At 40.0% G+C, this 10,811-nt stretch overlaps 1 long non-coding RNA gene across 1 annotated transcript; it reads right to left on the reverse strand.

Annotated features, from left to right (window-relative positions):
• Window positions 1-3,977: 3,977 nt before the first annotated feature.
• LOC126325798 (uncharacterized) lies at window positions 3,978-4,398 on the reverse strand. Its single transcript, XR_007560389.1, has 2 exons — window positions 4,232-4,398; window positions 3,978-4,158 (listed from the first exon to the last, which is right to left on the reverse strand). It is a non-coding gene; the product is annotated as an uncharacterized LOC126325798 (long non-coding RNA).
• Between the last annotated feature and the right edge of the window lie 6,413 nt (window positions 4,399-10,811).

Here is a 10,811-nt window from a genome sequence, read left to right on the forward strand (position 1 = left end):
AAAAATTTATTATTGCCATCAGCATCAGTGTCTAGTGGGAAACCCGAAGATGATGTGAATGTGGTTTTTTTTACGAAAACTTGAAGGTGCCGCCCTGTTAGGATCGACAGATTCCGGTAAGCTAGTGGTTGCCAAATTAAGAATTCAAAGAGCAGCACAAGATTTCATTAGCACAGAGCCTACTTGCGTGAAAACAAGATTACAATGACTTTAGAACGACTGTTCACAGATTTAAACGTAAAAGTGCGATCAGTTTTTACAGAGAGCAGCTTTGCAGTCTGCGAATGCGACGAGACGAATCTATCGAGCAGTTTGCCGACAATTCGAAACAACGCTCTAACGCACGAGTTAGAAGAAGATGGAAATCGCATTCAGTTGTTCGAGGCTGACCAGAGAGCCTTCGACACATTCATTAATGGGTAAGCAAAGCTATTCGATTGACACGATGTACAACGGTTCAGGAAGCTTTATGATCGGCTGTCTATTTCGTTGAACCACTAAGACGACCGAATGAGATGCAGAGACAAGAATGCAGTTTTCAACACAGCAGTACAATGCTACAGATGCAAAAAGATGGGTCACAAGCTTAATGACTGCAAAGAGAATCGAATCTGCTATCATTGCGGGATGCAGGGTCAGGTTTGGAGAGATTGTCGCAACAAGAGTAAAGGTAATGCGAAGAACAGAATCTGCGAGATATTTACACGAGTACGGGGATATACGGGCCACCACTCCGTCCGCCCCTTGCCAGGGACTGTTTCCTGTTAGTTCCAGCGAAAATGAGTCCGAAAATGACTTCGATGTTTTTCCCGCGATATACAGCACCTATCACGAACTACTTATTGACACAGGACCACAGACAATGTGCTGTGGCATAGATGAATGGAGTAAATTGAAACGGCCGCTATTTAAAGTGCGATGGTTAAACTGAGTAAAGCTACGTAACTATGGATAAGCTGACGTAGGATTAATTCTTGGCCAAGGATAAGTTGAAGGTGAAAATATAAATAAACAGCAAGAGTGCAAGCAGTTGCTAATGACGAAACACGTTACGAGGGTGTACTTGGATTTAAGTTCTTGTCCGCTGATGAGGCAGAGATATTTGTCGCAGGAAGGAAGAGCAGACGAGGCCGTAGCAACAACCCAGAAATTCCCTCTTCAGATCGTACTCGGAGCAGCAATACTGACGTCATGGTAATGGATCACCCAAACGATTCATCAGTTCACAGTCCGGGTCCATGTTCAAATTGATCAGCCTCAGCAAATTCGCAATGGAGCAGGAAAGACAATCGACGTTGAAATTCAATCACCCCGATGCAAGGAACTAACTTTGACCAATCCGAGAAGAGTGAGTTACTGGATAGAATGCATTGTCATGTTGGTAGAAGTGTAGGTGAGAGAATGTCGTAAAAGTCCTGGTTACAATAATGAATATGAGCAATGAGGATGTTTTTTGCCAGGAGGAACGGAAGTTGCTGAAGAGTCGAGTGCACGTTAAAGTGATGTAATACAGATTCCAGATGAGGTAACTGACGTTGCAGTTATGAACACATTTTTGTAACAGTACTGCAAAATTACAACGAAGAGACGAAGTTAATATTGAGCTTAAGTGCAAGATTGGGAAGAAGATACATTTGACAGCTGATTAACAGAATATTTTAGCGCCTGTTTTGTTGGAGTAGCACATCAAAGCACTTGTATAAAATCGCCTCATTCAGTTTACATTAAAGTCAACAATGTATTTAAATGTTAGTTCGGTGTTTCTTCTGTGCGTTTGTTCGAACTCTCAACGAGTAGAATTCTCAATGATTTGGCCGAATTTCGTATGGCAAATTTGTTCGACGTTTGCCGTGATAGTGATTCAGCTATTGAAAGGACTTTCGGTCATGGTTTGCAGAAACGTGAGAGATTCTGTGAAGATCGACAATGCCTTGGCGGTGCGAATAAAATGTTCTTAAAACGCTATCTGCCGACGGGCGTACTGTAAGACGCATTTGCAGGAAGATTTCCATTCGCAAGGATTCTTTTTTCACAGGTAGTCATTACTATCGAATGCATTATCAAAATGACTTCTGTAGCTTCGAACTATGAACAGGAATTTGACGCGTTAACTGCAAATCTCTGCTAATACGGCTGTTGATTGGAAACAGTTCTGCAGACATTTGGCACGAGTGTTTCGTGTAAGAACCGATTTTTTAGGCGGTCTAGGGCTTACAGTTTGGGTCGACGAAAGCTGTTTTGTCCGACAATACTATGGAGGTGACAAGGTTAAGGAACAGTGGGTATTCGGCGGATACGACAGACCAGAGAAAGATTCCTCGTTCCTTTAGTTCGAAGAGACGCTGCAACTTTGCTGCCGATTCTACAACAATATGTGCGGCCTGGGACCTCTATTGTTTCTGATTTGTTGGGAGCGTTAACAGACCAGAATGTAGGTTACCAGCATTTGACTTAATCATTCCATGCATTTCGTTGACCAATTATTCACGCAACTACTAATCCTGTTGAAAGCGTTTGGCAGAAAGAAACAAGCGCATGTTTCGTACTCATCGCTATATGCTGTCCAAATATTTGGCCGAGTTTCTATGGCGGCAACGCTTTGGATCAAACCCATTTCACAATTTGATCACATCCGGCGCGTTTGTCCGAATGCTGAGATTTAGCTTGCTGCAGGTTAACTTTAATGATCTTTACGCATTGTTACATTTTGATTAAATGACAACTTTGCTTTACTGTGTCAAAACTGATGACATGTCATTCGTGATCAGCATAGTCAAAGCGACTATAATCCGTTATAAAAAATTCATGGGTGTCCCCCTAAACTCGATAAATGTCCAAAAACGTTCTGGGAATGGTGTTTATAGTACAAATTTTCAATATGAATGTAAAATGATTCGTTCCACATGACGATTTATCGTGCAAAAATAATCCATGAACAATTGACGCACTAAGTCTCCGAAAGGAAATAATTTTCTTAAACCTTGATTACACGAACTTTGTTGATGCTGCTTCCTCACAGTGGAAGAGGCACACGGATGCGAAGATTTATCCCCATACTTCGTCCTCTTACGGCAGTTCCTTGAAACAACTTAAGAACATACAACCCACTTTGTCCGTAGACGAACCGGAGAATTCCTCTAATTCCACTAATTTCACTTATTTCACTGGGCTTCCACTTATGTTGTGGGTTGAATACATTCCCATCTATTTCTTCATGAAAGATGCGAGATCACTCCCCTTTTGGTTATTGAGAGTGACTTTCTTTTTACCTTTTTAGTTTCTACAGTCGTGGAAATTCTCGAAACAGTGGGATAAATTCTAATAAAACCATTTTCACCGAAGACGAGCGGCGAAACTTCGATAACTGCTCGCATCGTGTTAAGTTTCTTGTCTAAAAGCTCTCGCAAACACGATCTATGCTTGACAAGTTACACAGCGCGGTAAAAATATAGTTACGTTTATTAATGGTAATGAAATTTACTTCACAGCGTACGGGGGTGGTGGATCTTCACGCTACCCTTGTGTACCCACTACTCCGCCATAAACTGAAACGTTCTATCAGCCACGCAATTTGTAGAAGCTGTGACCGTCTCAACGCGTTATGCACCAGTATTTACTTGTAATTACGGGACACCCTTTGTGCTCGTCTTCCAACACCGTTGCTAACTGTGGTTGATCTTTGCAGTAAGTATTCTATGCAATGAAAGTTCTGCGACATTTGACAACATAGCGCAACTACGAAGCTATATGTCCCTAAGCAATTATTGCACAAACCGTCAAAAATCCCGAATTAACAGTTATTAAAACAAGTTTCACTACAAGGAGTATGCTGAAGCAACAAATTTTTCCACCTTTTTCCGAAGTTTAAGTGAAAATTCTCTAAGGAATGAAAGTAAACCAAAGTTCGCTAAACACAGCAAGCACTGACATCACGCATTGGCTTCTTCGTTGACCGCAGATAAACAGGGAATACTCTTTAACAGCTGCGCTGTGAGGCGTATCAGCAAAGAATGATCCGTACTTACCGAGAACACCGCAGTCAGACAGCAAGCAGCATAGAAATACAGACCCAGAACGCACTGCTCCCCGAATACGGACAACCGCCTTCGTAGCTGTCGTCCTAGTCTCCATTTCGTTATCAACATGCAAGTAGCCGAACTGGAGTAAAATAAAAAGATTCGCCGCAGGCGGCCAAACACCCAGAACCGGAACTCAAGTCCAGAATACTCACATTTTACTCTAAACTCTGGTATAACTACTCATACTCTCCACGGAAACGAAAGCCTCGCACCGTAAGGCCGATCTGCGGCACTCGACGTCAACACTGTGAGAGTTAATGGGGTACCACCGCTTGCACAGACACCAAGTGAATCGACCCTAGCGCCTTCCGTACCAGCAATCGACACGAATCACATCTCGATATCAGGCAGATGTCGCAATCTACAAATTTGTAGAGAACTCTCAGGGCAGGCTTTCCAGTCATGATTGTCGATACCGGATATATATTTTAATATGAAGAGTCTTGGTTTCTGGCACTGTGCAGCGTATTAAGTTATGGATGAGGTGTTACCTGTAGTACTTCGCTGGGCTATGGAAAATGGTTTCAGTTAACCTCTGAAGGAAATTAAATCAACGCGATATTCGACTTTAGTAGGGAAGAGGGCACACTATCTTCCACCGCAACGTTTCTTTCCTTATTGGAAGGTAAAACTGAGAGAAATATTCAAATTAATAAGAAATATTCTGCGCATGGTTATGAGTTTGCCACGGGAAAGACACTTTACAAATGCGATGCCATGATGGGCCTAGTAACCTTACGCATATCTACGCAAATTTAATTAAACCTTTCAGCATACTGAGTCGTTACTATGTCTGTAACATCGACGGCTTTAAGGTTTAAATTCTTTCCGTGTATTAGACCCTAGTTGTTATTGAGCACGATCGACAATAGCTGTTTGAAGGCTCGTTGACCGTAAAACACTACTGTGCATTCCATGTAAAAAGTAAACATTCGATCGGACTTCGTAAAAATAGATCTTCAGGTCCGACCTGTGGAGAATAATATGCGGCACGTCGCAATAAGCAATCGTTCGTTTCGCTTTCAAATAACTTGACCACAATTCCGTGATACATCTACCTGGAAAATATAAAATCATTAAAAAAATTCAATACGGTAATGCTAAAAGGTTCACTACAATAATTTCAGACCCCGATATTTATGAATCCTAACCTTATGTTCCATAAAAATATATAACATACGAATTTCGGCAACCTACCTTTTACTACATCGAATGTCAAAACACAAGTCAATCCTAAAAAGAGAAAGTCTCCGTTTCTTCCAAAAATCACTTGTTTCTTTCGAAAAATTAACGTAGGTTTGCTACAGAGGTTTCCTTTTTACGGTTTTCAATTTTTCATTAATATCTGTTAGTTAATCATTGACATTATATATCTTACTCGTGAGACAGGAGGTTTAACGATTTGAAATTTTCTGCGTGAAGGAGGGACTGAAACGACTTTTTTTTTTTTTTTTTTGTTTACGCTTCACTGACCTGAACTCTGCGTGTTTCCGTATAAGAGCACCTCACATCTAGGATTTGGCTGGAATTTTTAAAATGGAAATTAGGGGTGGTTACTTGACTAGAGTACACGCAGTTTCCTACGTTCACACAATCTTACAAGTTAACAAAAACTGATTATTCTCCACAAAACATTTGAGCATTTAATGACTCTTTCAGGACGTCTGGAAACATTTTGTCCTTAGTCTGGTCAGATATTTTGGTTTTTTAACCAGTTTGGCTGCGTATTGATGAAACCGGACTAAAAACACCAATCTCAATCTTCAGACTTCCTTATTTTCAATGTTTTTAATTACATGACTTTCAGTGCCTGATACACTTATGAAACTTGGGAAACGCCATGGAATAGATGCTCAGTTTGTAAAAAGGCGAAGAATAATTTTAGTATTTTTAGTTGCAAGATAAGTAGAATTAATTTTTGAGTAGGTTTCCTTGATGTTTTGGAATAGTACTTTGAAATTTACAGTTCATTTGAATTAAAGTGATGAATTTAAAAGTATTTTCTAGAACGACTTTTCTTTATGTTTCATTGTGATCGTATTATACAGTTTTGACTTCAGTTTGCGGATTAGATAACTTTGTTTTACAGAAGTGGGTTTAATAATGAATAAGAAAATAGGAATGCAGGTAAGCCAAAGTGAACATCATAGTGAACGTTTTACCATAGCCAAAATAGACGCGAAGCCCATGCTTACTACTGTAGTACAAGTTTATATGCCAACTAGCTCCGGGGATGATGATGATGATGATGAGATTGAAGAAATGTATGATGAGATGAAAGAAATTATTCAGGTAGCTAAAGAAGACGAAGATTTAATTGTGATGGGGACTGGTTTTTGCCAGTAGGCAAAGGAAGCGAAGAAAGAATAGATGGTGAATATGGAATGGGAGGAAGGAATGAAAGAGGAAGCTGGCTGGAAGAATTTTGCACACAGTATAACTTAATCATCGTTGACACTTGATTTAAGAATCACAAAAGAAGGGCATATACAAGGAGACATCGGAAGGTTTCATTTTAATTCTATAACAGTAAGACAGAGATCTAGGGGCCAAATATTAAATTGCAAGATTTTTCCAGGTGCAGATGTGCACTCGAGCATTTTATTGGTTATGAAATGCTGATTAAAACTGAAGAAATTGGAAGAAGACAGGAAATTAAGGTGATGGGACGTGAATAACATAAAGAAAATTAATAATTTTTTATTACTGATGTACAGATGATTAATTATTCAACACTCATACCAAAGATTAATTTGAAAAGGATTTAACACTGGGGGACAAAAGAAGATTTACGCTCTTCGTTTATTAGTTTTAGTAACAGTTACCATTCGTTGTTCTTATGTCCTGGTAATTAGACGTATAAACGAAGTGCTCGGTATTGTCAAGTGAAATTGTGGTAAATAATGAAAGCAACTTCTGAAACAATATGAGTTTCTCATTTACGATACCATGGATCCCAACTCCTGCAATTATTATTAATTTAATTTTGGATGGAGACTTTAGAAGCAGGTGACGATCTTCATGACGGCGCTGCTCAACTATGTAACTATAGAGGTACGTGAATGTGTTTATGCCTTTCCCTTCGTGCCCAATTTCAATATTTAGGTCATATTTGCCGCGACATTCAGAACATGCAGACTTTCTTTTCATTTAATTACGAAGTCCGATCATTTTCTTACTCAAGCGAATAGATGCATTTTAACCACAATTCTTCTTACGTACACCACGGGGAATGATGGTACCTAGAATATACGTGCCTCTATCCCGATCGTGCGTTCGCGTACAACTGAGTATGTACCAAAGTAACTATACTTATGACCCATTTCCTTTACAGTATTAATTCTTATTTTGAAGCACTCACTCGCGAAAGTTCGTGTCCTTTTGTTTTATGTAGTCAGTCCTTAATAACGTTACTTTTAATATTCAGTGGTTTAGTTTCCACAATTGACCTCTGCCTATGTCGCAACGGCGCTTCACGCGAGACATTTACTATGCGATGTTCGTACTAATTCTTATTTCAAAATTGCGACACCGGCTGACTACGTTTCTAGCAATTTAACAGGGCGATTACAATAAGTTAACAGAACCAGAGGTTGCTATAAGTCTCAGAGGCAGCATTAAGCAACGGTTGACTAGAACAGGGGAAAAGAACACAGCAGAAGACGAACGCGTAGCTTTAAGAGATGAAATAGTGACCAGGCAGCAGAGGATCAGATAGGTAAAGAGATAATGCCCAGTAGAAATCCTTGGATAACACGAGATACATTCAGTTTAATTGATGAAAGGAGAAAATATAATAACGCAGCGAATGGAGCAGGCGAAACGGAATACAAACGTTTAAAAAATCAAGTTAACAGGAAGTGCGAAATGGCGAAGCAAGACTGGCTAGAGGACAAATGTAAGGGTCAAGGGATCTAGAGCCAATCAGATAGGCCATTCCGGCGCGTCCTGCTGCTACTGGCTAACGCGAATGACGTCAGCAGGTATACTGTTCTACCGCGGTACTGATGCACATTATTAAGCATCGCTTGAATCTAAAATTATAATAAATGAACACCTCCATGTCACAGTAACACCCACCTTGAAAGACTTAAAATTAAGAGCTAGAACACACTGTAATTCAGGAAGATCACAAAGCAACTCACTAAAGATTTTACTTCATGGGGATTTTATAAGTACCCTGTTTTAGATTGTGTGTACATATGCCTTTTTCAAAAGAAGGTTCTTGGTCTTACGTAGAGAGAAACCATTTTGTGATGTATTTCGGTACTCTTTGAAGATATAGTAGAAATTATCTTTTGCATGAGTCCGTCACACTTAGCAATATGTCGCCCATGAAAACTGCAGAATATCACTTAAAACTCAATTAATTTATTGAACCGATCAATTGAAGGAGAAGAGAGCTTATACCAGTCATTAATGGTTATGTAGTCTGAATCCGGAAGAAGTTTCTTTGAGAGTGACCCCAAGAAACTATCAATGTAAGGTTGAATGTGGCCTGGTCTGAAACATTGTCAAATTTGTTGTTTATTGCAGGAAAAAACTGACGATTGACTCTAAATAACTAATAGTATGAAGTCATCCAGATGAGTACTAAATGAAATCCTCTAGATTTGCATGATTTATCGTGTAACGGGAATTTAAAGGATGTAAATTCAAGTAAATACTTAGGGACTACCATTACGAATGACTTAAATTGGAACGATCACATAGGTAATGTTGTTGGGAAAGCAAACCAAAGACTGCAATTTATTGATACAACTCTTAGAAAACTCAACAGGTCTATTAAAGAGGCTTACTTTACGCTTATCCGCCCTCTTCTGGAGTATTGCTGTGTAGCTTGCGATCCGCTTCAGACAGGATTGACGGAGGACTTTGACAAAAGTTTGAAGAAAGGCAGTTCGTTTTGTATTATCTTAAAATAGGAGAGAGAGTGCCTTGGATATGATACGTGAACTGGAATGGCTATCATTAAAACAAAGGCTTGTTTCGTTGCAATAGAATCTTCTCGTGAAATTTCCAACACTAACTTTATCCATCGAACTGGAAAATATTTTTCTCGGCGCCCATCTACATAGGGAGAAATGAGCAGCGTAATAAAATAACAGAAATAAGAGTTCGCAGGGAAGTATTTACGAGCTCGATTCTCCCGCGATCTGTTTCAGAGTGGAATAATAGAGGAATAGCTTGAAGGTGATAGGATGAACCGTCGGTCACTTAATTACGAAATGCAGTGTATTGACGTAGATGTAACATAAGCACGTCCCTCTACTTCAACGTACTTCGAATACTTAGCTTGCAGGCCCTTCTTACTTCTTTCAAAAATGGCTCTAAGCACTATGGGACTTAAAGTAGTTCTAAGTCTAGGGGACTGATGACCTCAGGTGTTAACCTAACTAACCTAAGGACATCACACACATCCATGACCGAAGCAGGATTCAAACCTGCTACCGTAGCAGCAGTGTGGTTCCGGACTGAAACGCCTAGAACCGCTCGGCCAGAACGGCTGGCCCTTAACTCTTGTGTAGAAAGGTGTTCAGTATACTGCTGCATCCATTATCAATAAGCCACCAAAAGAATTCAAAAATGTTAGCAGTAATCCACACGCGTTCAAATCGAAACTGAAGAGTTTCCTTATAGGTCACTTCTTCTATTCTGTCGAGGAGTTCCTTGCAAAATTAAGCTGCTTCTTGTGTTATATTGTTCCAACTGTTTACTAAATTTATGGTTTGTCGATTCAAAAACATTTTATTTTATCAGTATTATTTTTGTGTTGTAGTTTCAGGTACTGTTCCATTACCTTGAAGATTTGTTCCTGAATTTGGTCCTATGAAACTAGTCGCGTAAATGACAATAAATGAAATAAGAATCGAGCTACATGAAGGAGAGGCAGTGGTTGTGAAGGGAGTAACATACGGATATAGAATATTCCCGATGTTATAAAATCCGTACATTGAACAAGCACTAAATGAAATCAAAGAAAAATTTGGAGTAGGAATTAAAGTTCAGGGAGAAGAAATAAAAACTTCGAGATTTGCCAGTGACATTGCTATTCTATCAGAGACAGCAAAGGAATTGAAAGAGCAGTTGAATGTAAAGAACAGTGTCTTGAAATGGGGTTATAAAACGTACATCAAGAAAAGCAAAACATGGATAATGGGATGTAGTCGAATTAAATCATGCGATGCTAAGGGAATTAGAAAACGAGACATTCGAAGTCATAGGTAAGTTTTGTTGTTTATACAGCAAGAAACTGATGATGGTGGAAGTAAAGGGGATATACACTGAGAAGGCAGAACATTATGGCCACCTACTTATTCGCCGGTATGTCCACTTTTGGCACTGATAACAGTGGTGACACATGGTAAGGAAGCAATGAGGCCTTGGTAAGTCGCTGGAGGGATATGGTACCATATCTGCACACACAGGTCACCCAATTCCCGTAAATATTGGGGAGAGGGCAATAAGCTCTGGCACCACGTTCAATGACTTCTCAGATTTTTTCGATCGTGTTCAGATCTGGCGAGTGAGAAGGTGGGGGGGGGGGGGGGGGGGCTGCACATGAACTGGAACTCGCCGCTGTGTTCCTCGAACCACTCCACCACACTCCTGGGTTTCTGACATGGCGCATTACCTTGTTGAAAAATGCCACTGCCGTCGGAAAACATGATCGTCATGAATGGGTGTACGTGGTCTGCAACCGTGTGTTATACTCCTTGGCCGTTATGGTGC

This window comes from Schistocerca gregaria, unplaced genomic scaffold, assembly GCF_023897955.1.
Source record: "Schistocerca gregaria isolate iqSchGreg1 unplaced genomic scaffold, iqSchGreg1.2 ptg000945l, whole genome shotgun sequence".
Taxonomy (NCBI): Eukaryota; Metazoa; Arthropoda; class Insecta; order Orthoptera; family Acrididae; genus Schistocerca; species Schistocerca gregaria.